A 27,559-nucleotide genomic window follows, 5' to 3' on the forward strand; every position below is an offset into this window, starting at 1 on the left:
GCACAATCAAAATGTGGTGAGTTTTAGTAAAGCTATAGATTAATGCCTCATTAGTTTAGGTATGTAACCCAGTGCATTGAAATAATGCTATCTTCAAGTTAGATTGTAGGGGTAGGCCTTGCAATTTATCTAAATGTGACTTAATTGAATGATTTTAATGATTTTTTTTCCTAGGATTTCAGTGGGGTGTCTCCTTAGTCTCTTCAAATAACTCAGTGACAGTTCCCTTTCCAAGTTCCTTCCTGAGTTAAATCCAGCTCCATTCTTGGTTTTAGTTCAGACAAAAGACTTGCCTGAAACTCGGGTTTGCAGTTGAGATTTTGACCCAGTCCATTACTAGCTGGCCCCTTCCTTTTTAAATGCGTGCTGTGTCTGCCTTTTTCTTAAATTTCTTCCTGTCTGACTCTCCTGTGTGTATGCCAAACATGGATCCTCAGAGCCCGGATGATCATATGAACACCCTGGCCTAACGAGTTTCTTTTCTTCCTCATGGTTAACTCTGCCCACATCCTTTCTGAAATAGATTTGTGATCTTTCTCTCCTGGCAAGGAAAGACACATTTACTGTTGACTTCATCTGGCAAAGAAACACTACGGGGCTATATTGAAGCTAAAAAGGCAGTTGTCTGGATAAATTTGGAGGCACACAGACCCTGAGGCAGCAGAGTGTAGTGTCAGGAGCAGATTGTAGAGCCAGACAGCTAGGATTTGGATCTCAGTGTGCTGCGCTCTCTAACTATGTGGTCTGGGTTGTGTAAGTGGCACAGTACTGCTGTGACTTAATTTCTTCCTTTATAATATGGAGATACAGACAATAACATGGCATATTCAAAAGGGGCCATTTGTGGGAATTTAATAAGAGGAATCTTTTATAAAGTTGTGAGTGGGCTTAAGGAAGATGAATAATGGATCGCAAAGCACTCTGGCAATAAAACACTGTGCCCTGCTTAAGTGTGAAAGGACCAGGGAAAGAGTGGCTAATAGACTCTTTGGAGAGTTATAGCTGTAGGGTCAGATACCTGTGGAAGTTGCAGGCTTTGGGTTGAGAAATGTATCTGTTGTCAAAACACAGATGGCAGAAGTGAAATACTGATCCTTCTATTCTCTCTTTCTCTAATATATTACCAGTACTGCTTACTGGTCGGAGTGAGTGGTAAGCCAGAGGACATGGAACCCAATGATTGAAAACAGGCTCTTGGGCTTGAATCATGGGAAAACATGGGAGACATGGATGCAGAGTTGCCAAGAAAGAATATTCAGCTCAGTAACAGCATCACCCTCCCAACATTTAGCACCACTTAAATGACTTTCACCTGCAAGGCATGAGGATTAGACTTTGTGATTTCTTGGCCAAAATTGTTTAGTTCTCTAGTAATGATGATCTCCATTAAACTGTCAAGTTAGGCATTTCAAGATCGCATAAGAACCTGATTTTCTCATCAGCAAACTGATTTAGGATGTATGTAAAGAACAAGAAGCCAGTATCTGATATGCCAGAATGGGAAGAGAAACCCTGAGAAGTAAGAGTATCTGTTGGCCAAAATCTTTCAGGCAATATTGCATTAGCGAATTTAGCTAGATTTCTTTTGTTGTTTGTTTGTTTGAAAGCAGCTATTCATTTCAATATGAAGCTATAGTCAGATCACATAGTAGAATAACAGAAAGGAAACATAGAAATGGCCAGGTTCACTGTTTCATCTCAAAAGAGAAGGATGTGAATGGAGATGGGCTATCTTTGAGGAAAGTGGAATTAACTTCACGAGACATAAACATCAGCCTCTATCTGCAACAATAGGTTTTCTTTGATTAAGCATTTCATTGTATTCAGAGAGCATGCATTGTGAATGGGACGTGAGCCTCAACTCAGTTTAAGACCTTCAAGGACCCTTATTATGGGAGTAGCAAACACAAATAGAAAATTCTGCGTGAGAAACAAGTGTTACCATGACCTAAATTTCAGCTAAGTGGTAGCAATGTATGATATGGACAGAGGGAGGAACCTCCAGGGTCTCAGAGATTGAAAGTCGTTTGGAGGATGCACAGCTTGGATGGAATCTTAGCATGGGAGAGAGGAGAAATTTATGGTATTATTAGAGTTGGGGGAGAGGGGTATTATCTTGTGAGATCTGGAACTGGGGAGATGTCGCAACACAAAGGCCTAACTGTAGATGCAGAAAACCTACATGCATTTGTCACTACTCAAGTTGAGTGACTCACAACTACATATAACTCCAGGACTCCAGTGCCCTGTTCTGGCTTCCATAGTCTTCGGCACTAATGCACACATACCCACACATAGGCGCACACATAGGCAAACACAGATCTTTAAATATAAATGTAGTAAAACAGTGGAATCTGGAAGATTGGTCAAAAGGACCACATATTCTGTGGAAAATGGAATTAAACAATTTAATGGAAACACTTGGCCCAAAGCATGAGTTTGTCCTGAGTCTCTCCCAAAATGTAAGGCCAGGATTTTTGTCATTCATTTTATTCTCAGCCACATGCAGCTTGAGGGGTTGATTTCGCCTTGGATTTCAGATGTGAACACAAGCACATCATTTCTGAACTACCTATATTTAAATCAATGAGCAGCCCCGAGAAATCCATGCATGCTAACTGGCTCATATACTCCGAGTATTATTTTCTTATTTGTTGTTTGGAATTTATTGATCTTGCTCAACTTTCTATCTACTCTCTCATAGACAGAGAAGTCAATGTAACTATATTAGAATTGATCTTGTATTCAAAAAAGCTGACCCCAAGCCAATACTAATGGATTGGGGATATAGAACCAAGGCATGGCATGAGTGCCTGTCAGTCCTGCATTGGGAATGACATCGTTTGCAATGATGAAGTACAAGGCAAAAGAAGGCTGCAACCTTGTAGTCAATCTGCTTGGTTAATACACATGGCACTTAAAGCCTACAACGTCAATAATCCTGGGTGAGTGCTCATGCATTGCCTCATCCTTTTGGGGAGTTGAAACTATCCTGGCTAATAATCTGAAACAGCAAAGCCAAACCTTTCAGTGTCCTTTTTTTCTGTAGGAGATTTCCTCAGATTTGCTCCCTGGCTGTGTTTAGAAGTTTCAGGTGACAGAATAGCCACTACTGAGGTAACACCAAGGAATACAGTGCTCTCAAGAAACCAGACCCTGAGGGGGGGAAAAACTGAAAGGAAAATAAAAGCAAGCAGTGCAAAACAGAAGACCTGAATGGGATTTTAAAACTATGAAAACATGCTGAAAATGACAAATAGCCAAATAAATGCAAATTAGCTGTCATTGTATTACCATTACACACCCTCACAATGGATCAAATGCTAGCCTGTGTGTACCAGGGATCTCCAAGAAACCGAGAGGCTTCTCAATTCTCTCTACACTCCAGCTTCCAAAATGTAAAGTGAAAACTGGAGTCATTGGTTTTTAATCTGCATGAATTAATATGGTGGCTTTGAAGAACAGCGTGTCATTTACCAAACCCAACTGGTGGTTTAAACCTATAAATCTCATTCTTCAAGATACACCCAACACTAGCGATTATAAGTGTGCCAGAAGCTGTGTGTCAAAACTCCATAGTGGAACTTTCTATGTTTCGGAGAAAAAAGTGTGAAAAACAACTGTCTAAAAATTATCTAGAAATTGCAAAATTATGAGTATGTCTATCTATATACAACAATAAGTAGTATTATCAGGGAAGAGGAGTAAATGACTGCAAGAATAAGAACAGATGAAATTCTAAAATACTGTGTGCGCATACACACACACACACACACACACACACACACACACACGCCAGAAATAAGTTCACTTGATATTCCTATTTAAATAAAATATAAAAATAAATACCATATTTTAGAAACCTTAATATGTGACAGAATCTTCTTCTCTAATACGGAATAACAATAAGGCATCTCTGATTAACAGCAGGATTAGCATCTTCGTATTATCTTGAATATTACTCTTTTAATTCTGGTGGCCTTTTTATCTACCACTGACACATACTCATATGAAAGCATGATTACATGATCATTACTAATTTTTCTACGGTCTGTTTAACAAATCAAATCGTTTATACTATATATCTTAGTAAATGGCTAAAATCTCAGCGCTTGGGAGAAAGGACCACGGGATGAAGTGTTGGAGACCGGGACTCACTACTAAGTATGTATAAGAGGCAAAATACTGGGATTCTCTCTCAAAAGAAGAACGTTAATGTTTCTTGCATTTATTACTCTACTCTAGCCAGTAGCCCAGGATTTTTGTTTATTGTTTTTTCTTTCTTTATCTTACCATGTTTACCCTAATTGAGGACAAGAACTTGTGCTTACTTTTGGTATAGATTGGCAGTTTCACTTCAGAACAAATTAGGGAAGAAGCTTTGCCTCCCATTATTTGCCTGTTTTCTCTCTAGACATCACATAAAATTCTGGTCTTTCATTTCTCATGCCCCATCCCCCCAGATTCACTCCACTCAGACTTGTGTCCTTATTTCTACACCAAAACTTTCCTCCTAAATACCAAGACTTGCATTAGAGATCTGGGTCACCATATCTCGGGCCGTGTCCTGTTTGATATATCAGTTGTAGTTGCTATAATTTATCACAGCATCTTTCCTGAAGCATTCTCTTGGCCTCAGGGACACCTCAGAGAAACCCTTCTAATTTTCTGGTCTATATTTCCAGTCTTATTGGTTAACTCCTTCTCAGTTAGACATCTTCCTAACTTTTGAATGCTCTGAGTTTCCCTAAGAAAGAAAATGTCCTTTCTCAATACGTTCACGCCAGGCAAGTCTCACCAGCCCTGTCTTTTGAATAGACACTTTTAGGAAGGCAATAGTTTTTTTTCTCTAACTCAGACCTTTCAGGAATTCTGCACTTAGAACCAAGGGCCTGTTTAACTGGACACCTTGTTTTCCTGGTGTTTTAACATGCCATTTCCTTAGTGAGACCTGCCGTCCTGTTCCCTCTCTTGCTTTGTATCTTCCTGGTCCCCTTTAGGACCTGATGCTCAATTGATCAAGGTAAAGACCTATCTACAGCTATCCCTTGATCCCTTTTCCTTATGCACTTGGTAGTCAATGCATGTTGCTCTTCACATCCATGTTTACCCACAATGCATCCATTCCCTTCACAACAGTGGTTCCTACTCCCAAGGTTTGCTCTTCCTGTACTTGCTGTATTTCCACAGTCCTTGTCTTTCATCTGCTTTTACTGGTGCAACTAGATGGACATAATGATTGACTCAAATGAAATGATGTCTTTCGTTTATATAAACTTGAATAAAATCAAGGGATTCTATGCCTCATGTTTGAGTCTCTAGTAAACTCCTCAGTTCCACTTGCCACTCGCTCCCTCCACCCTTTGATCCAGCTTCAAAGGCTTTTCTCTTCACCTATGTATTCTCCTGCTGGGACATCTGCACTGCCTAATTCTTCTAACTATGATAACCTCTTTCTACACATTTCGGGGGCCATCTATTTCCTTCCTTCATTCTACAACACAGACTTTTCTTACCCACCTGGTTTAAAAACTTATTTCTCTAACTCTTTCCACCCTTTGAATTTTCAAGGAATTAAAATTCCTTGATATGACACTAAATGGCTTTGTGGTTTGTTATTTGTCATCTCTGTCTCCTTCAGCAGGCAAAGGTCACTTTATCCATTGACATATATCCGAGAGCCAGGATAGTGTGCCTACATGATTGACACTAGATTATTATTTGCCGGAAGAATGAATCTATGTATGAAGTGAATAGTTTAAAATTTGTTCCTAATTCTCTATTTTTTTCTCAGCCATTTTAAGAGTAGGCTCCTTTTTCGCTAATACTCTACCTAACCTTATATGTGTTCTTAATAAATACTGGTGAATAAGACCAAACATAAATGGCTCTAACAAATAGTAGCCAAAATGTCTTTTAACTCTGTTAAAATATAGTTTCTTTCCCTTTTTGTTTTGTTTATTCTTAAACTACTTACCTTTTTAATCCATGAATTGATGGCAGAGCTTAGTCAGAACAGAACGAACGGGTTTTGATTCATCTCTTGACACTTCCTTGGCCATTTATTCAGCTGCACACCATGACCGTTGCCCATGAGATATGCACAGTAAAATGTAGAGTGAACTTAGGCTCCGCAATGGGCCATATACATTTTCCTAGACCACACAATATGTAACCTTTTTAACCCAAATTATTTTTATTACAAACGTATTTGATAGAGGGTAAAAGTAAACTATTTTTTTCCAATTAGATTTTTGATTGTTTCCTTCTGAATTAATTAAAATGTTTCTGGAGTTATGGAAAGGCATTCCCATTGCTGACCCTTTGAAGCCTTTTGGAGACAAATCAGATGACTCAACAAAGCCAAGTTGTCACTAGGTAAAGCAGATTTTCACAACTCCTTTGATTGCAACTATGGAGGACTCAGGGAATTATAATGAACTAAGTTCTCACTTTATTAATTTGTGACCTCTGATACTACATGACATTTCTGTGATCCCTGAGACTAACTCTTTCCATTCACTCATTGCATCAGGTGTTGGGTTCCTGGAAGCTGTGTGTTGTTCAATCCCTCACTCTCCTTCAAGTCTAGGGTTCTTCTTTATCCTCCCACAATGAAGAATCTCTACTGTTCTGAACACTCCTCTTTCCACATGCTCTCATTGCTTAAAGACATCCTACTCTCTGTCTGCGAAGAGATGGCCCTTTCTACCCTGTAACCTTCATTAGCACTCTCTCTACCCCCAGTTTACACACATATTTACCCAGATTGTGTTACAAGGTCTGCCTCATGGCCTCACTCTCCTTAGACTTCTACATGCTCACCATCAGGACACAAATTCTTCCTTTGCTGAAATCTCCCAAATCATGTGTGTATGGAAACATTATCTGACAGTGGATCAAACACATCATTACTTTGTAATGTTAGTTTTTTTCTATATCAAGAAGGGAGCATGGCTTCGTGCTTATATACTGTAAGTCGATACTGCAGGTTCCTTGTCTTCCAGGGTGTCTTCTAATTCTACCGCTCATTTGATTCAACTCCACAAGCTATTGAATATGTTTAGCTTTGCAACACTGTTTCTGCCCCCTGCTGTTCACAGGCAACTGTTAAGGTGTGGTGTGTGATGCCATTGCTTTCCTGAATCCTTTTAGTCTGTAGAGAATGAGAGAGAGCCCCTGTTCCTTTCTCAATATGGCACATTCTCATTGATACCCATTCTATGTGGGGCTCTATTAACTCATTAATCTCCCGGTCATCTTTATAATGGATGATACTACTATATGACAAATTATATAAAGAAACAAATGCAGGAAGTCAACATTTGATGGGCATGTGGGTGGTATGAAAAAAGAAGAGAGAGAGAAAGAGAGAGAGAGAGAGAGAGAGAGAGAGAGAGAGAGAGAGAGAGAGAGAGAGAGAACACACAAAGAAGAAATTCTATAATAGAGTCAAGGAACTTTCTACCAAGATGGGGAACATACAATGTTGCATCTCCACACCTCAATGAACTTTTGAAATCCCTGTGCCTTCCTCAAATGTCAAGGCTGTGGGCTAGCAAATCATTTCCCCATGACCTCAAATTCCCTCGAGTAGCCCCACGAATGGAAGCCAAAATTGTCCCAATTTTTATATTATGTCTTCAAATAAAGATTTCTGCATTTTTTGAAAATGACTCGTTTCCCATCAGATGTTTTCTTTTCTTTTTCTTTTGCCCCTTGAAATTTCTGCTTGTGAAGTCCTGGATGGCAGGAGTTTAGCCACTGTGGTATCTGAAAGGCTTTAGCTGATTGGCTTGCCTCTCAGATCCTCTCCTGCTGTGTGCTTCTTTTCAGCAGCAAATAAGTGTCAGACAATTAGAGATGGGGCTGGAGATGTGTAAATTGTACTGTCGCCTCAACAAATTAGTAATTTTGTGATAATACACTGCCCTTGTAACACGGTTAGAGTTAGCCCAGTTACTGGCCTCTATTTGCGCTAAAAGGCCGTGGGCAAGATTGATGAAGATCCCGTGCAGTGATTCATTCCCCTCCTTGACATGCTCGCTCACCCTCCTCTCACCAGAAAGGAGACATTAACCAGCTTTGGGAGCTGAACAAAGCCTCTTCTGTGCCCTCAGTGCACACTGGTGCCTGTTGGACTGTCACAGCCTACGTGATATCTCACTGCCTGAGCGGGACAGCTAAGGGAAGCAGTGGAGAGGATGAAGGGATAAACTTCCCACAGCTACTGGTCCAGCCTTCCGTTAATTAGCGACTAGGACCTTAGAATAAATGGTACCGATTTCAAATCTTTCTGTGGCTGCTCCAGCTTGAACGATCATATGCATTGACAGATGATATCCTGGTGTTTGTCCTTCCTCAGCGCGTAGAAGTAGAAGTCCTTCCTCCATGACGATGCTCGTTCTGGACTCTGACCTTCCAATAAGAAAACAGGACTTCTCATGGATCTCTAACTGCCTGCTTACTTGCCTTAGGACCACCGAGGCAGGGGGCTGAGGAATGTAAATGAAGGAGGAACTATTTGGTCAACAGCTTCAATAACCTCCCCCTCCCCCCACCCCTGCCATCCCTTTTGCCAAAGCAGTTTTTTTTTTTAAAGATTGTTTACAATGTTTCCTGTGTGTTTCATTTCTTTCATGGTAAAGGTAGCCCTTAGGTTTATAAGTTTACCACAAACTGACTCCACAACAATTTCCACTGAAACATGGGACCTATGCTTTCGAAACCCAAGTAAAACATCTCTAAAAGGGGACATGCTAAGTACCAAGGGAGGAGATATAGAAAATATGTTACATTCCCAGGTTCCTATTATACACTCATGAAGGGTGTAAACATATGAAAAATCTAGGTACCAGAACGGGAAACAAACAAACAAAACCAACCAACCCAACAGCAACAATGGAAATCCCAAAACAAAGACATTCAAAGAGATAAGCATTAAGTGTCCAATGGTGTCGATTTCAGGATGCTCTAGGATAGAAGTCAGTGAGAGGCAACAAACGTTACAAACACACAAGCAGTCCTACTATGCGTCCAAACATTGTAGGCTCCACAAGCAAGCTCTTAGAAGTAAGAGAATGACATTAAAAGGGAAGGTTGATACAAGGTCCTAATTTTGATGTGAGATTGTACTAAGAGGAGGATTTTAGGAAAAAGAAAATACTTATAAAAGAAGTTTAGACAAAAATTGAGAACTGAATTAGTGAAACAACATAGACGGTATGAACAAGAGATCTAGAAAATCAGCCCCGAATAAAAATATATAAAGGAAATGGAAATTTAGGGGCTCCTAGTAGTTCAACACAACAACAACAACAACAACAAAAAACAATAAAAACAACAAAAAACAATAAAAACAAAGGCTAGTGAAAATCGGGAAAAAGTAATGTTTTACCCAACACTCTATATTCTTGGTAGAATCAATGAGGTCAAGATACTTATTTAATAAATGTTGCGGAGAAACGTGGTCTCATACTGCATACAGTATTGAAACACTAGCTACAGTAGTACAATGACCTAGACATGGCTAGAAAGTAAGTCATTCCCCAACTATGACATTTCTCCTTCACAACATGACAAAGAAGTCAGTTCTATCTTTTCCTCCTTCCCTATTTCTTTCTCCTTCCCTCCTGTCTCCATGTTTCCTTCTTCCCAGTCCCCTCTAAATCAGAAAAGTTTGAAAGAAAGCAAAATATTAAAAAATGCACAAACCTTTTAATCAGTTATGTAGATTTACAGTATGTTCTAAACTCTTACACATACATGTTCTTGGTGAGGTGCGATTATGTGATGTATCTCTGTGCATGCATGTATGCATCTCTATCTATCTCTATGTACATATGTGTCTATGTGTGCATGCGTGTGTATGTGTACATGTGTATATGATGTGTATATGTGTGTGTATGTGTGTATATGTGTATATGTGTGTATGTGTGCATGTGTGCATGTGTGCTGTGCGTGGGGTACTACAACAACAACTACTACTACTACTACTACTACTACTGCTACTGCTACTACTACTATTAGTAGTAGTACTAATAGTAGTCAATGGACGAATGATTGAACAAAAGGAAGTTAATTTTTTTATTTGATACAACTAACTATTCATCTTCTCAACCTGTAGATGTTTGTTTCTTCATTTTTTTTCTGGTTTTGAACAAACCAGAACCACTGGCCTTCTCACCCTTATCCCATTGAGATTTATGATGTCTATGGGACGTTCATGGATGGAGAACAGCAAGGAAAATCTGACCAAAAGAAAAAAAAATGCTTGCAGGGATTCTTGGTAAATGGTTGGCTATCTAACAGGGTAAAGCAAACAAACAAATAAATAAAAAAGTCCTTGTTGAGTGAGAAACCTGGAAGGAGAGAACTACATATACGGCAAAATGCCCACGTTTCTGAAAGACCAATTTAACCAGCTTCTTCAAATTTAACAAAGCCATTCATTTTGCTCTTAACTGAGAAGCATTGTCATTTTCTGTATTGTAGGATAATTAACTAACAGAGATAACAAGCTGTCGGAATGCTAAGAGTAATCTCTCGGGTGACTCATGTTTTATAGAGGAGCTTCAGAAAAATGATTGCCAAAGTTAGTGAGTCACAACGGGCAAGTTTCCTGAATAGGAAAGCCTTTGATTTCTAACCCTCTGCAACTCAAAGCAGGGCACGTGTTACAATATGAGAGGTTTAGATTTGAGACTCCAGTACTTTATTTGAAGATTTTGAGTTATGAGGGTATCATGGAAGCATGCTACTCCTTTTTTTAAAGCCTCTCTCAATAAAACTAGCAAAGTAGCTTTAGTCCTCACTAAGCCAGTAAATGACCTTTAGTTCTTTGGGCTAATTTTCAGCAAGATGATATTAACTGTTCAGCCTTCACAAATGAATCACCAACATAGATCTCTATTCTTCCAAGGAACACGTATAGACAGGCTCAGAAGACCTCTGAGTCAGTAAAGTGCCTGCTGAAATGATAATCGTAACAATTATAGAACTCCCATCCAGCAAGAATGACCACATACTCGAAAAGACAGGAGAACCTTTACATGTGCATGGCCTGGAACATAAGCTAATGCTTTAGACGGGACCAGCAAAACCCTAAACTACTTTTATTTGTACCTTTCGTAGACCAGGTAACAGTTGGCCATCTGAAGTTGGCCTTGGCAATTGCACAAATGCGCACCAAAAGGAATTTTCATCATAGTTAAGCATGACATCAGGAGCAGAGGTTGCAGGAATAGGCACTCTGCATATAGATATGTTCTTCAGGTCGTAAGAGCATGCACACATTGCACAGACATTTGTAAGTAGAGAAAATGGGATTTCTTTCCTAGTAAGCAGGATCCCAAGTATGGCCTTTCATGAAAGGGCTATGATGAGTAATAAACACAGATTCTGGCAGTGTTTGTCTTCTCCAACGTAAGGGGTAGGGCTTCTAACAAGCAGGAAGAACTCAGCACACTGAGGTAAAACTTTGATTCACTTTTCTTCTACACTACCTTACAATTTGTCAGCACAGACTTTTATAAGACTCTCATAACATAGATTAATAATTTCACTTATTAGGTGCACATGAGAATACAAAAATATATACACTGTATTCTCCCCACCCCCCAAAAAATTCTATCCTGCAAAGCAAAATAAAACCTGGGTGTAGTGGTATATGATTATACTCTAGTGGCAGGGCTGGGCATGAGGCAGTTGAAAACAGAGTCCCATGGCTTACTGGCCAGCCAGACCAACCTACTCTGTAGGTCCCAGACACAGTGAGAAAGCCTGTCTCTGATGTGTTACACACAAAGTATGCTCCATGTTTCAAATTCCACACGAGTATGAAACAAGTTCAACCGGAACCATGTGGTAAAGGGCATTCTCGAAATGATATTCTTGCTGTGGGTTCTAGAAGGAAGTGTGGGATAAAGAAAAATGTCAACAACACACAATTAGGCATCTCATGTAGAGGAGACCGACATTTTTTCCTTATGTTGTTTTATCTGATTTGATATATAGTTTTTCTGCTTACTTAGTTAGATAAATTATCTCAGAGAATAAGAAATGAACTAAACAAAACACTACAAGGAAGATGCCTCGAGAGGGATAACATCTAAATCTGACCTCTGACCTCTGCATACACATGTACATAATTGAATGAACACCTGCAGACATTTGTTTCTTCACACCCATGAATACAACTCCCTCCACACACAGGAATATCCGCGGAAATTAGTACTTACTTTTTTCCCCGTTGTTTAGTATTAACCATGAAAGAGTCAAACCAGGGACCTTTACCTTTATTTAAACAACAGAAGCCATTTCACTAAAGGTAGAAAAGGACAACACAGTCACAGTTTAACCAAATATTACCTGGTGAAAGACAAATACAAAATACTAGATTTCCTAGTTTTAATGTGTTGTAAAGACATCAGGAGAGGTTGAAAGAAAAAAAAAGAAAGAAAATTGACTGAGATGTGGGTAGGCATAGTCAATGGCTTAGTACATTTTAAAAGGAGATGCCTATAATTGAACATTATTTTGGAAATGAAATTTTCATTTGCTCTATTTTATTTATTTATTTTTCAGTTGTGTGATTTTGGATCTTGCACAGGATATGTAGCAGCAATAGTGTGATTTATTTCTTAATAAAGCAGATCCAGTGTGGCCTTTGATGAGAGGGCTATGGTTACCTTCATATTTTATTGGCTCATAAATATTGCTCAGTGATTATATGGTGAATGGTGCAATTCTTTTAAATGCAGAAATTGCTCGAGGATATATATCTATTTGAGCAGTTTCTGTAGAACAAAACCACAGAGAACTTTTGCAGACACAGAATTTAAATTTCACTTGTATGCTGGTTTGGAGTAGAGGCACTAACAACTTATGATGGTTTCGTTACATTATTCTCCCCTTTTGAAAATCAGCATAAATATGGGCATTTGGATTAATGGATTAATGGTGCCCTCATTGCCTGAACTTTAAAAAAATTTCTCTCTTTAGACAGCATATTGTTCATATGGATTTCTGATTATTTCCTCTGTTATGCTTAGCAAGGACTTTGAAGAACTATGAAATTGGACTCAGTAGGTGTTAAAAAAGTTTATTAAATGCTGATGGGAATCTGTCTAATTCTGGAGGTTTTCCAGTAGTAAGGAAATTACCTTATTTACAACATTTCTGTTCCATTGTTAACTGAGAGTGTTTGTGTCTTTCAAGTACGTGTCATTTGATAGAGAATAAATATCAGACAAGTTACAGCAAGGAATTGTTAGTGCCTTTCTCTGCTGCTATCTTATCCCTTTGTTTGTGGATGTGTGCTATTTACCAGAGGCCTGGCCTCCTTTATAGGTCCAGGGATTCATCATTATCACCTTCATGTGGGGGCGAGATACATGGGCATCCTGTGGGGAGGATAACGAGTATGGGATTTTATTGCAGGGATTGCGTTCCAGCTTCCAATTTTTTCTATAGGTCACTCATATCGCAAGTAATTCTTGAGCAAACCATTCCCCATCTGTTCAGATCGTGTTATAACAAAATCAGCCATGACAGATTATGGTACATAAAACAGAATAAACTTTGCCCAGCTGGATGTACAATGTAAGGAGAGAGAGGGTACACAGGACCCTCTGGCTACAGAAAGCAGCAATGAAGGGAAGAAGATTCCTCAAAAGAGAGAACGAGAGGCAAAGTTCAAGGGGAGAGAGGTAGGGCTACCTATTAGGGAAACCATTGGTAATGGTTGTTACTTAGTGTAAACAGGCATAAGAGAGCTTTGTCCTGAGACGCATATCCTCAGACACAGCCTCTGCTCTCTTGGTCAATAAATGAGTGCCCAGAACCATTGCTAGAAACAGTATGCACAAACCTCACCATTTTGAGCAGTATATACTCTACCAATAGGGCCCACAAAAGGCTATGTTGTTCATTGTAGCCCCAAGAATTCTGGAAAATGGATCCTTAAGGAACTCTGTGCAGCATTAATAGGTTCACTTTGGCAAGTGTCATTCTAGAGTGCAGGATTCCTATATAACCCTTTCCCCTGACTGACTGTTTTAGCCTCACAAAATGAGCAGTATCCATTGTTTAAGCAAAACAAGGGCTGGTGTTTCTAAAGCCCTTGTTATTGGAGAAATCAGTGTGCGTGACACTGAGGTGCCCGGTGTTAGGAATAGTTTACGTGGTCATTGGGAAATCCATTTAAGCAGTCTGGAACATCTTTTTAGAGGCTATAACTGGATAATGAAACTGCATTTCAAGGTTTTGACTAAAAGAGGGTAGCCTGTGCATCACTCTCTAGTATTCAAATCATATATGTCAATTTTACAGAATCTTATATGTGTATCACATTCTCAAGTGTGCCTGTGATGAGTACCTATGAAAATAAGTTCTTAATTATTTATAATTTCTGTCTATCTCTTCTAATAGTAGTACATTCATCTAATGAGCTTATATTTTAATATATCAATATTCATGAAATTGTTATAATTATATTAGCATTTAGCAGAATTAATTTTTCACTTCTTGTTTATAATATTTGAGAAACTAATAAAAAAAACCAAAACCTCTGATCCTAAATCAATTGATGATTTTAGAGTTGTAGGTTATCAATTTACTTTTAATTTCTTTTTTCAAATGCAAACATATTTTAAGACCTTTACTTATATTTTATTTTGTTATTTTATAATAAAATAGACTAGGTATCAATAGGGTATTGAATTTTATTGTATTGTATGAGATTCTATCTAATCTTTGGTAGTTTGCCTGAATAATAAGGCTTCTAACTGCACTTAATAAAATGAATGAATGACTTCTCTTGTGAGAATGTGAATATCTGAATTAAAGCAAGTCATATACATAAACATACCACCCTGGAACTGTAGCTGTTGAATAAACATTCATTAGTGGATAGATTATGATGTAGGGGATTTATGATTGTTCTATAATGTTTTCTGAATATCTTTCTTTGAACTTCCAAGATGTGTTTCCATTATTAACTGTTTGCATTGTGTTTTAATATCTGGGAAAATATATTTCATCTCTGTGAAATGACTGACAGTGGCTGCTAATTCTCAACTTGCCAGAATATTAGAATATCTTAAAGGTTTGCAAGAGATTGATACTATTTTACTTAAGCATTTTTAAACTTTTTAATTAGAATTTTAAAGAATACTTTCAATTATGTGACCAAGACTCACTTTCACTGATGTCTTTTGCATTGACTTTGTGAAGTATTACAAAATACCATATTGTCTTTCCTTTCTAAAAGACCGCAGCCTAGGCCAAAGCTGCTTATCAGATCAAATACACAATGGATAAATACCTTCAAGAATGAAAAGCACTCGCACACACACATACACGTATACACTATGGAATGTGTGGGGTTATGGTCAAAGTGCACGATATACTCAAAAGAAATTGTCTTTATAAACTTCAACAAGATTCACAACAAATATATGTCAATTAAAACAATATTAAAGATAGACTCCTTTGGAAATATGCCCAGGACTGGTGTAGCTAGATCAAGTGATATATCTGTTTCTAGCACTGTAAAGCATTGGTAGGCAAATAGGGCAGTATATGGCTGTAACCATAGCGCTTAAGAGGCTGATGACGAAGGGCCTACATGTTCACCAGTTGATCAATGGATAACGAAAATGTGGTACACATACACAATCATATTCACTTCAAGTAAGAAAAGAAAGTATGAAACTTGCAGGGAAATGGTGAAAACTGGAAACGATCATTCTGGGTGAGAGACACAGACACAGAATACAAATGTCCCCTCTCACATCTTGGGTATGTAGCAGCTAGGCTTGTATACTTGGGCATTGTTGCTCAGACTGGAGTTCCCGTACAAGAAATTTGGGTAGCTGGCAAAGATGTTTCAAGGGAAGAGAGAGAGTAAATATAGATGATAAGAGTGGGAAAGCAAATGATGGAATAGAAAGCCCTAAAGTCAGGTTGGATAGGAGGGCAGAACAGAGGAGGGGTGATAACATGAAAGACCTTTGAAAGAGTCACATGAAAACTTAATACACTGGAGGCTTTTTGGAGCGTGAGCATGCATACGCGTGCACAACACACACACACACACACACTTTAAATACACATACACACACACTTTAAATATGCACACACCTTAAATACACACACACACTTTAAATACACACACACTTTAAATACACACACACACACACACACACACACACACACACACACTTTAAATGCAGAGACCATATAACAAGAGAAAGGGACAGTCCCTCCCCTGACATCACAGGCTATCAATAGAATTTCCAAATGCCAAGTATTCATTACCTATTTTCAACGTTTTAGTTCCTGGTTGCCCAGAGACACGCTCCAAACACTCAAGGCTCTTTCTACTGCTCTTGGTTACCCTCCAGACCTTGATTATAAAACCCTGTTGCTGACCCCATACCCTAGTAATAGGAACTGGAAAAATCACGTTACAACTAGCAACCTGGAAACATCATCCTGTGTAGCTTTCACAGTTACTGGAAAAGAAAAGTCATGAAGACGTTCTATATTTGTAAAGCGGTGGTCACCCCCATTGACACTTGGTTGCATCCCTTATCCCAGGTCTCTGGGCTCATGCTCGAGATACTCCCATTGCACTTTTCCATTGATTCTTATGGCCATGTGGCTATCATTCCTGTCTCTCCCTACACTTGATCCTGACTCCTTCACATTCCACTCCCTATCCCCTCTCATGTGCATTTCACTCCTGCCATCTACCTTCTATGACTATTATATCCTCTCTTCTAAATGAGATTCAAGCATCCTCACTGTCTCACCTATGCCTTCTTTCTGATTAGCTTCTCTGGGTTTGTGGCATGTAGCATGGATATCCTGTGTTTTGTGGCTAATATCCACTTATAAGTGAGTACCTACCATACATGTCCTTTGTGGTCTGGATTACCTCACTCAGGATGACATTCTCAAGTTCCATCCATTTGCCTGGAAAATTCATGTCTTTGGTTTTTGTTTATTTCTTTCTTTGTTTTAACATATGTGAAAATGTCCTGGTGACATTAATTATCTCTCTTTTTCTTTTATTGGATATTTTTTATTTATATTACAAATGTTATTCCCTTTTCTGGTTTCCCAGATATAAGCCCCCTGTCCCATCCCCCTCCCCTTCTTCTACAAGGGTGTTCCCCTCCCCATCCATCCTCCTTCCCTCCCCCAACATTCCCCTACAATGGGGCTCCAACCTTGGCAGAACCAAGGGCCTCCACTTCCATTGTGCCCAACAAGGCCATCCTCTGCTACATTTGCAGCTGGAGCCATGGATCAGTCCATGTATATATAATCTTTTTTTTTTTTTTTTGGTTCTTTTTTTCGGAGCTGGGGACCGAACCCAGGGCCTTGCGCTTCCTAGGTAAGCGCTCTACCACTGAGCTAAATCCCCAGCCCCTTAATCTTTGTGTAGTGGTTTAGTCCCTGGGAGCTGCATTGTTGTTCTTATGGGGTTGTAAGCCCCTTCAGTTCTTTCAATCCTGTCTATAATTCCTCCAACGGGGGGGGGTCCCATTCTCAGTTCTATGGTTTGCTGTTAGCATTTGCCTCTGTATTTGACATGCTTTGGTTGTGTCTCTCAGGACACATCTATATCCGGTTCCGGTCAGCATGCACTTCTTAGCTTCAACAATCTTATCTAGTTTTGGTGGCTGTGTATATATGGGCCACATGTGGGGTAAGCTCTGAATGACCACAGCTTCAGTCTCTGCTCTAAAGTTTGCCTCCATATCTCCTCCTGTGAATATTTTTGTTCCCCATTTTAAGAAGGACTGAAGCATCTACACTTTGGTCATCCTTCTTCTTGAGTTTCATGTGGTCTGTGTATTGTATCTTGGGTAATTCAAGCTTTTTGGCTAATATCCACTTATCAGTGAATGCATACCATGTGTGATTTTCTGTGATTGGGTTACCTCACTCAGGATGATATTTTCTAGTTCAATTCATTTTCCTATGAATTTCATGAAGTCATTGTTTTTGATAGCTGAGTAGTACACCATTGTGTAGATATACCATGTTTTCTGTATCCATTTCTCTGTTGAAGGACATCTGGGTTCTTTCCAGGTCTGGCTATTATAAATAAGGCTGCTGTGAACATAGTGGAGCATGTGTCTTTGTTGTATGTTGGAGCATCTTTCCAGTATATGCCCAGGAGAAATATAGCTGGGTCCTTAGGTAGTGCAATGTCCAATATTCTGTGGAATCTCCAGATGATTTCCAGAGTGTTTGTACTAGTTTGCAATCCCATCAACAATGGAGGAGTGTTCCTCTTTCTCCAAATCTTAGCCAGCATCTGTTGTCACCTGAATTTTGATCTTAGCCATTCTGACTGGTGTGAGGTAGAATCTCAGGGTTGTGATTTGCATTTCCCTGGTGACTAAGGATGTTGAACATATCTTTAGGTACTTCTCAACCATTCGATATTCTTCAGTTGAAAATTCTTTGTGTAGCTCCATACCCCATTTTTAATAGGGTTATTTGGTTCTCTGGGGTCTAACTTCTTGATTTCTTTGTATATTTTGGATATTAGCCCTCTATCAGATGTAGGATTGGTAAAAATCTTTTCCCAATCTGTTGGTTGCCATTTCGTCCTAATGGCAGTGTTTTTGCCTTACAGAAGCTTTGCAGTTCTCTGAGGTCCCATTAGTTGATTTTTGATCTTAGAGCATAAACCTTTGATGTTTTGTTCAGGAAACTTTCCCTAGTGCCAGTGTGATTGAGAATCTTCCCCACTTTTTCTTCTATTAGTTTGAGTGTATCTGGTTTGATGTGGAGGTCCTTGATCCACTTGGACTTAAGCTTTGTACTGGGTGATAACCATGGATCGATCTACATTCTTCTACATGCTGACCTCCAGTTGAACCAGCACCATTTGTTGAAAATGCTATCTTTTTTTCCATTGGATGGTTTTAGCTCCTTTGTGACCATATGTGTGTGGGTTCATTTCTGGGTCTTCAATTCTATTCCACTGATCTACTTGCCTGTCTCTGGACCAATACCATACAGTTTTTTTTTTAATCACTATTGCTCTGTAATACTGCTTGAGTTCAGGGATAGTGATTCCCCCAGAAATTCTTTTATTGTTGAGGATAGTTTTCCCTATCCTGTGTTTTTTGTTATTCCAAATGAATTTGCAAATTGCTCTTTTTAACTCTATGAAGAATTGAGCTGGAATTTCGATGGAGATTTTATTGAATCTGTAAATTGCTTTAGGCAAAATGTCCATTTTTACTATATCAATCCTGCCAATCCATGAGCATGGGAGGTCTTTCCATTATCTGAGATCTTCAATTTCTTTCCTCAGAGACATGAAGTTCTTGTCATACAGATCTTTCACTTACTTGGTTAGAGTCATGCTGAGGTGTTTTATATTATTTGGGACTGTTGTGCAGGGTGTCCTTTCCCTAATTTCTTTCTCAGCCTGTTTATCCTTTGAGTAAAGGAAGGCTACTGATTTGTTTGGGTTGATTTTATACCCAGCCACTTTGTTGAAGTTGTTTTTGAGGCTTAGTAGTTCTCTAGCGGAACTTTTGGAATCATGTAAGTATACTATGATATCATCTGCAAATAATGATATTTTGACTTCTTCTTTTCCAATTTGTATCCCTTTGACCTCTTTTTATTGTCTGATTGCTTTGGCTAGGACTTCGAGTACTATATCAAATAAGTAGGGAGAGAGTGGGCAGTCTTGTCTAGTCCCTGATTTTAGTGGGATTGCTTCAAGTTTCTCTCCATTTAGTTTAATGTTAGGTTTGCTGTATATTGCTTTTACTATGTTTAGGTATGGACCTTGAATTCCTGATCTTTCCAGGACTTTTATTATGAAGGGATGTTGAATTTTGTCAAATGCTTTTTCAGCATCTAATGAAATTATATGCTTTTTAATCTTGAGTTTTTTTATATAGTGGATCACATTCATGGATTTCTGTATATTGAACCATCCCTGCATCTCTGGGATGAAGCCTACTTTATCATGATGGATGATCATTTTGATGTGTTCTTGGATTCAGTTTGTGAGAATTTTATTGAGTAATTTAGCATCGACATTCACAAGGGAAATTAGTTTGAAGTTCTCTTTCATTATTGGATCTTCGTGTGGTTTAGTATAAGAGTAATTGTGGCTTCATAGAAGGAACTTGGTAGTGGTCTCTTTGTTTCTATTTTGTAGAATAGTTTAGACAGTATTGGTATGAGGTCTTCTATGAAGGTCTGATAGAATTCTGCACTAAACCCATCTGGTTCTTTTCCCTTTTAAGTTGGGAGACTTTTCATAACTGCTTCTATTTCTTTACAGTTATGGGGTTGTTTATATGGTTTATCTGTTTCTGATTTAACTTTGGTACCTTGTATTTGTCCAGAAAATTGTCCATTTTCTCCAGATTTTAAAGTTTTGTTGAATATAGGCTTTTGTAGTAGGATCTGATGATTTTTTCACATGTCCTCAGATTCGGTTGTTATGTCTCCCTTTTCATTTCTGATTTTGTTAATTTGGACACACTCTTTGTGCCCTCTGGTTAGTCTGACTAAGGGTTCATCTATCTTGTTCATTTTCTCAAAGAACTAGCTCCTGGTTTTGTTGAGTCTTTGTATAGTCCTTTTTGTTTCCAGCTCTGAGTTTGATTATTTCCTGCCTTCTACTCCTCCAGGGTGTGTTTGCTTCTTTTTGTTCTAGAGCTTTTAGATGTACTGTCAAGCTGCTGACATATGCTCTCTCCTGTTTCTTTCTGCAGGCACTCAGAGCTAAGAGTTTTTCTCTTAGCACAGCTTTCATTGTGTCCTATAAGTTTGGGTATGTTGTGCTTCATTTTCATTAAATTCTAAAAAGTCTTTAATTTCTTTCTTTATTTCTTCCTTGACCAAGTTATCATTGAGTAGAGTGTTGTTCAACTTCCATGTATAAGTGGGATTTCTGTTGATTTTGTTGTTATTGAAGACCAGCTTTAGTCCATGGTTGTTTAACAGAATGCATGAGATTATTTCTATCTTCCTGTATCTGTTGAGGCCTGTTTTGTGACCAATTACATGGTCAATTTTGGAGAAGGTATCATGAGATGCTGAGAAGAATATCCTTTTATTTTAGGATGAAATGTTCTATAAATATCTATTAAGTCCATTTGGTTCATAACTTCTGCTAGTTTCTCTATGTCTCTATTTAACTTCTGTTTCCATGATCTGTACATTGGTAAGAGTGTGGTGTTGAAATCTCCTACTAGATTTGTGTGAGGTTCAATATGTGATTTGAGCTTTAGTAAGGTTTCTTTTATGAATGTGGGTGCCCTTGCATTTGGAGCATAGATATTTAGGATTAAGAGTTCATCTTGGTGGATTTTTCCTTTGATGTATGGATGTGTCCTTCCTTATATTTTTTGATGACTTTTGGTTGCAAGTCGATTTTATTCGATATTAGAAAGGTTACTCCAGCTTGTTTCTTGGGAACATTTGCTTGGAAAAGTTGTTTTCCAGCCTTTTACTCTGAGGTAGTTCTGTCTTTGTCTGTGAGGTGTGCTTCCTGTGTAGCAAAAAGATGGGTCCTCTTAATGCATCCAGTCTGTTAGTCTATGTGTGTCTTTTTATTGGGGAATTTAGTTTTATTGGGGAATTGATATTAATAGATATTACTGAATAGTAATTGTTGCTTCCTCCTATTTTCATTGTTAGAGGTGGAATTATGTTTGTGTGTCTCTCTTCTTTTTGTTTTGTTGCAAGGAGATTAATTTCTTGCTTTTTCTAGGGTGTAGTTTCCCTCCTGGTATAGGAGTTTTCCATCTATTATTCTCTGTAGGACTGGATTTATAGAAAGATATTGTGTAAATTTGGTTGTGTTGTGGATTATCTTTGTTTCTCCATCTATGTTAATTAAGAGTTTTGCTGGATATAGTAGCCTGGGCTGGCATTTGTGTTCCATTAGGGTCTGTATGACATCTGCCCAGGATCTTCTGGCTTTCATAGTCTCTGGTGAGAAGTTTGTGTAATTCTTATAGGTCTGTCTTTATGTGTCACTTGACCTTTGTCCCTTACCTCTTTTAATATTCTTTCTTTGTTTTGTGCATTTGTTTTTGACTATTATGTGATTGGAGGAATTTCTTTTCTGGTCCAATCTATTTGGAGTTCTGTATTCTTCTTGTATGTTTATTGGCATCTTTTTCTTTAGGCTTGGGAAGTTTTCTTCTATGATTTTGTTGAGGATATTTACTGGCCCTTTAAGTTGGGAGTCTTCGCCCTCTTCCATATCTATTATCCTTAGGTTTGATCTTACTGTGTCCTGGATTTCCTGGATGTTTTGGGTTAGGAGCTTTTGCATTTTCCATTATCTTTGATGGTTGTATTGATGGACTGTCCGCACTTCTGAGGGTCCAGGTCTCTCCCCAACAGGATTTGGGTACAGGGAGCTATGTGAATGGTTTAGTTCGGTTCCATGCTCAGGCAGAAATCAGTAGGTTCCTGTTGTCAACTACTCCTACATTCCTTTTTTTTTTTCGGAGCTGGGGACCGAACCCAGGGCCTTGAACTTGCTAGGCAAGCGTTCTACCACTGAGCTAAATCCCCAACCCTACTCCTACATTCCTGTATCCAGAGGCACTAAACAGTTTCTTCTTCGGCCAGGGATGTGGGCGGAAGTGGGCAGAAGTGGCGGTCTGTCCTGGGGTCTCAGGATTATCCCTACCTCTGGGAGTTCAGCTCTCTCCCCCACAGGTTTTTGGTGCAGGGAGCTATGGCATCAGTTCAGTTCAGTTCCAGGCATAACCAGAAACTGGAAGTGTCCTGTCCAGGGAACTTCTCCCTTTGTGTCCTGAATCCACCAGGCAAGTCACTTGGATCAGAAAAGTTAGTCTTACTTTTGCTGTCAGGTGTGTTGGTGCTCCTGGTGACTGGCTTTCAGCTCTTGGTGCAGGCAGAAACCCAAAGGGTACTGCCCCTGACTGCTCCTAGGTCCCTGCGTCAAGGAGGCACAGAAGGCACTAGTCAATTTCTTCTTGGGTCAGGAATGTGGGCAGGAAGTAGTTGTCTTCTCTGAGTTCTCAGGAGTGTCCACACTTCTGAGGGTCCAGCTCTCCTCCATGAGGGAATTTGGGTGCAGGGAGCTGTGTGACTGGTTCAGTTCAGTTCCCAGGAGCAGGATGATGTCTTTGTTTTTAATAGCTGAATAGTATTCCATTGTGTAGATTTAGTCAAACATATATGCATACATGAAAATCTCAAGACAATTAAAAAACTAATAATGTTTTTATACAAGGACTTTAAACATAGTTTATAGTAACTAACTAACTAACTAATTAATTAGTTGACATGCTCAATGCTGCCCCCTTCCTGGTCTCTACTCACAGAGTTCTTCCCCATTCCCCTTCCCTTAGCTTCTGAGAAGGTGTCTTCCTCCTGGGTATTTTCCACTCTTGTGCATCGAGTCTCTGCCAAAGAATCCTCTGCTACATATGTGCTGGGGGCCTCAGACTAGCCTGTGTATGCTCTTTGATGGTGGCTCAGTCTCTGGGAGCCCCCAAATTAGTTGACTTTCTTGGTTCTCCCTGTGGATTTGCCATCCCCTTCAGGGCCTTCAATCCTCTTCCTAACTCTTCCATAGGTGTCTCCATCCTTTGTCATGTTTGGCTTTGAGTATCTGCATCTGTCTCAGTCAGCTGCTGGGTAGAGCCTCTCAGAGGACAGTTATGCCAGGCTACTGTCTGCAAGCATAATAGAGTATCATTAAGAACGTCAGTCACTGACGTTTTGCCCATGGGATGGTTTCTAAGCTGGGTGCATTATTGTTTGGCCAATTCCTTCAAACTTCATTCCATCTTTGTCTCGGCATTTTTTTTTTTAGATAGGACAGATTTTGGGTCAAAAGTATTGTAGTTGGGTCAATGTCCCCATCTCCTCATTGCAGGTACTATCTGACTACTGGAGATGGTCTCTTCAGGTTCTATATTCCAACTGTTGGACATGCATGGTATGTACTCACTGATAAGTGAATATTAGGCAAAAAGTATGGAATACCCATGATATACTACACAGACACAAGAACGTTAGAAGAGAAGACAGGCCCAAGTGAGGATATTTGAATACCGTCCAAGAGGCAGAGGAGGCAGAGGAAGGGAGGAACTGGTTGGGAGAGGGGAGAGTAAGGGGAATAGGGGGAGGGATCAGATAGGAGGAGTGACAGGGGAAAGGCCCAGAGGGTCAGAAGAATGAGTGGAAATACGCAGCTGCTGGAAGGTTGGGGTGGAGGGAATCTCTAGGAAGTCTCAGAGACCTGGATGGGGGACGCTGCCCAGGAGTCAATGAGGGCGACCTTAAACATAGCTTATTAAAATAGGAGCAAATTAAGAATGTCAAATTGAATCACAGGCTTATGTGCCTATTGGTTTGCAATGCAGACAAGATAGAGAAGAAGGATGAATAGAAAAACAACTGTCTCCTGTGAATTTTAAGTGACTAAAATACATTGATACTAAAAAAGAAAATATGTTAATAAATAAAAGCTGTTAACAACACTGGCTAGGTTTCAGGAATCTTTGTTCTATGGTAGAGTCAGGGTTGTGATGGCACACCATTACTTCTAGAGTTGCTGAAGTATAGGTGAGAATGTCAAGCTAACTTTAGGTATTAGAGCTGGCATCAAAAGCACAAGACATATTTCAAGTCTGTTGTATGATAAGAGTGAATTGAAAATAAAATCTGACTTACTCTTGAATTTTCTGAGTGCTTCATTTGAAATGGTAGAAATCTGATTTCTCTTGACCAAGGGTGTGATTTTTCTGAAAGCCCAAGACAGAGAGGAAAAACATGGTCTTGCATGGCAGGCTTTCCTGGTCTCCATAGTTCTGCCTTGATGTGTTTTCCTATACCTTGCCCTTGATCAGTCCTCTTTTGACCCTTATCTGTCACTTGTTTTATAACTTACTAGTGTTTTCCAAAATACTACAATGTAGAGAGAAGTCAGCCCTGAATACCATTTCTCTTGGTTAAAAACATTCCCTTGAAAAGAAAAAAAAAAGACTGCCATGATCAAAATAAGTAGAAATCAATACAAAGAAGGCATTGAAATTCTGGGCTGTTTGCCACTTGTCACCTGCACAGGGCACTCAGTGGTAGCAACAGGAAGTAAGATTAGTTGGTAAATAGAACAATAAAGTTTGCTGGGTCATGGGTCCTTCTTTGAGTTGAGAAGTCCCTGATGTCACAATCTGGCTTGTTGCCATGCTTTTCCCTGTTGGATATGGTATAAGCTGTAGGATGCCTGGCTAGAAAACTATAGTTTCCTTATTGGGAGCTTATGGCTGCTCCCACTGTAGATTCTGTTTTATTGTAAGAATGTATGTATGTATGTATGTATGTATGTATGTATGTATGTATGTATATATGTATGTATCACCTTTGTTCTCTGGTATTCTCCTTTCTCTGATTCTTTGATGTTTAATAAGTTTTTTTGGTTTACCTCAGTAACCCATTTTCTATGGGTTTCATTCTTTTGACTGGTGACATATGGATGTAGGTAGGGTTGGTGCCTGGTATTGGGAATCTAGTGACGATTGTCTGGTACATTTGGGCCAGTGTCAAGCTCTCCTGAGTCTGTTGGTCAGATAAAAACACACTCAAGGAGCACATTAAACTCTCCATGAGCTTTTGCCGATTTTAGAGTCAACATGATTACCAAAGGGTGGGTGCTTTTGAGGACTCAAAGGACTGGGTGATTCAACTTAAGTCTTCACGGTAAACAGTTCACTTGAAAACAGGATCCATACATGTACACGTGTAGCAATAAGTTCAATAGCCAAAGAACCAGCAGCTCATTGATTGCATTATCTCCTGCAAGTATTGATGTGGAATCATATTGAATTGTGAGATGAACCTTGCAAAAGTATTTTGCTTCTGTCCCACCTTATGTCTTTGTCTACCCAGGGTACAGTAACCAAATATGATAGACTTGGTGGCTTACACATTATATGTCTATTTGTCTTCATTTTGGAGACTAAGAAAATGGTAGGACAGGGTTTCAGAATTGACAGGTTCTAGTATGTCTTTCCATCTTTACTTTCAGGGACTTTCCATTTCTCTATTTATCTCTCTATCACTTTCCTTCCCTTCCTTCCTCCCTGCTTTTCCCCCTTCCCTCCGTTCTACTATTTTCATCAAAGAGAAGAATCCTGGTATTGCTTCATCTCTTTAAAAGAACATTAATCCCATCAATGGGATCCCATCCTCATGATCTTATTTAAACATCTGTAAGACTCCCTATTTCCAGTCTTAGAGGTTAGGACTGCAACTAACACCCTTGCTTTAAGTTCCCTGAGCTTAGGTATATGTATGTTTAGCGAAACAATGATACAAATTAAATAAAGAACGTGTGTGTGTGTGTGTGTGTGTGTGTGTGTGTGTGTGTGTATGTGTCTGTGTCTGTGTGTGTATGAGAGAGAGAGAGAGAGAGAGAGAGAGAGAGAGAGAGAGAGAGAGAGAAGAGTTGCATGACTCTCACCAAATATGGGCAAGTCAAGTGTGTCTTATATGCAGGTTGATGTATTTAGAACAGCAAGATAGAGTAAGTCTCCATATTAAAGATATTTCCTCAACTTGAAGATGCAAATCTGCTACTTACTTATTGAAAGAAGCAGATCAGAAGCCAAGCAAATATTCATAGATTCATAAAATTCACCCTAACTCTTTGTGGGAAGAACACCAGAATCCCCATGCAAATGATTATATATTCAGAGATGTGGAAAATTTTTGAGAAATTTTGCAACACACCAAATTGAATGTTATTTATTTATTCTACTGCCTATACAAGTGTCTGAGAACCTAGCAAATTGTCACTTCTTCTTTAGTTTTCTGTTCATATAGGGAACATCCTACAATTCTGCATGAACAGGTATGAAAGACCTTTTACAGATATGACTCTGTGTGTTCCTTCAACATTTTCCACTTCTTACTATACCCTGAAGTCTTATCAAATCTAAAATCCTGGTGTGCTTTTTTAAATGTAGCCTCTCATTCAGTGCCAGCTAAAAAAGTTGGAGGGAGTCTCAAAATCCTATTTATACTTTACTTTTTAGAGAAGGATTTCCTTTTCCTCTTCTTTTTTTTAAGATAAGGTTTTTATTTGCTTAACCTTATTTTCAAGTTTTAATAAATATTCTTTCAGAGATTTGTTATTTTGTTTACTGATCTGTGGTGTATGAAGGTTGGGATTATGTCATGCCTATGTCTGCTATTTTTTCACTGGACAGTAGAATCTCAAAATATTGCATAAGGAACAAGGAAACAACAGTTATGCCCAAAGTCCAGGTTCCTAAGAGGCAGTGTTGCAGAAATCACTATTATAGATCTTACAGTATGAGTGGAAATCCTAAATATCCAGGTCATGTTTGTGTGGCTAGATATCCTTGACTTCAGATAACCCATTCTTTATTGTTCCAAATGTGTTTCATCACCGAGGAAAACCATTCTCCTTCCCCTCTCAGTGAGAATAAATGCTCTGTCGAAAGTGGGCCATTCCCTGCTATGAATTGATAGGATAGGGTCAAAC

Source organism: Rattus norvegicus, chromosome 6, assembly GCF_036323735.1.
Source record: "Rattus norvegicus strain BN/NHsdMcwi chromosome 6, GRCr8, whole genome shotgun sequence".
In the NCBI taxonomy this organism is placed as follows: domain Eukaryota; kingdom Metazoa; phylum Chordata; class Mammalia; order Rodentia; family Muridae; genus Rattus; species Rattus norvegicus.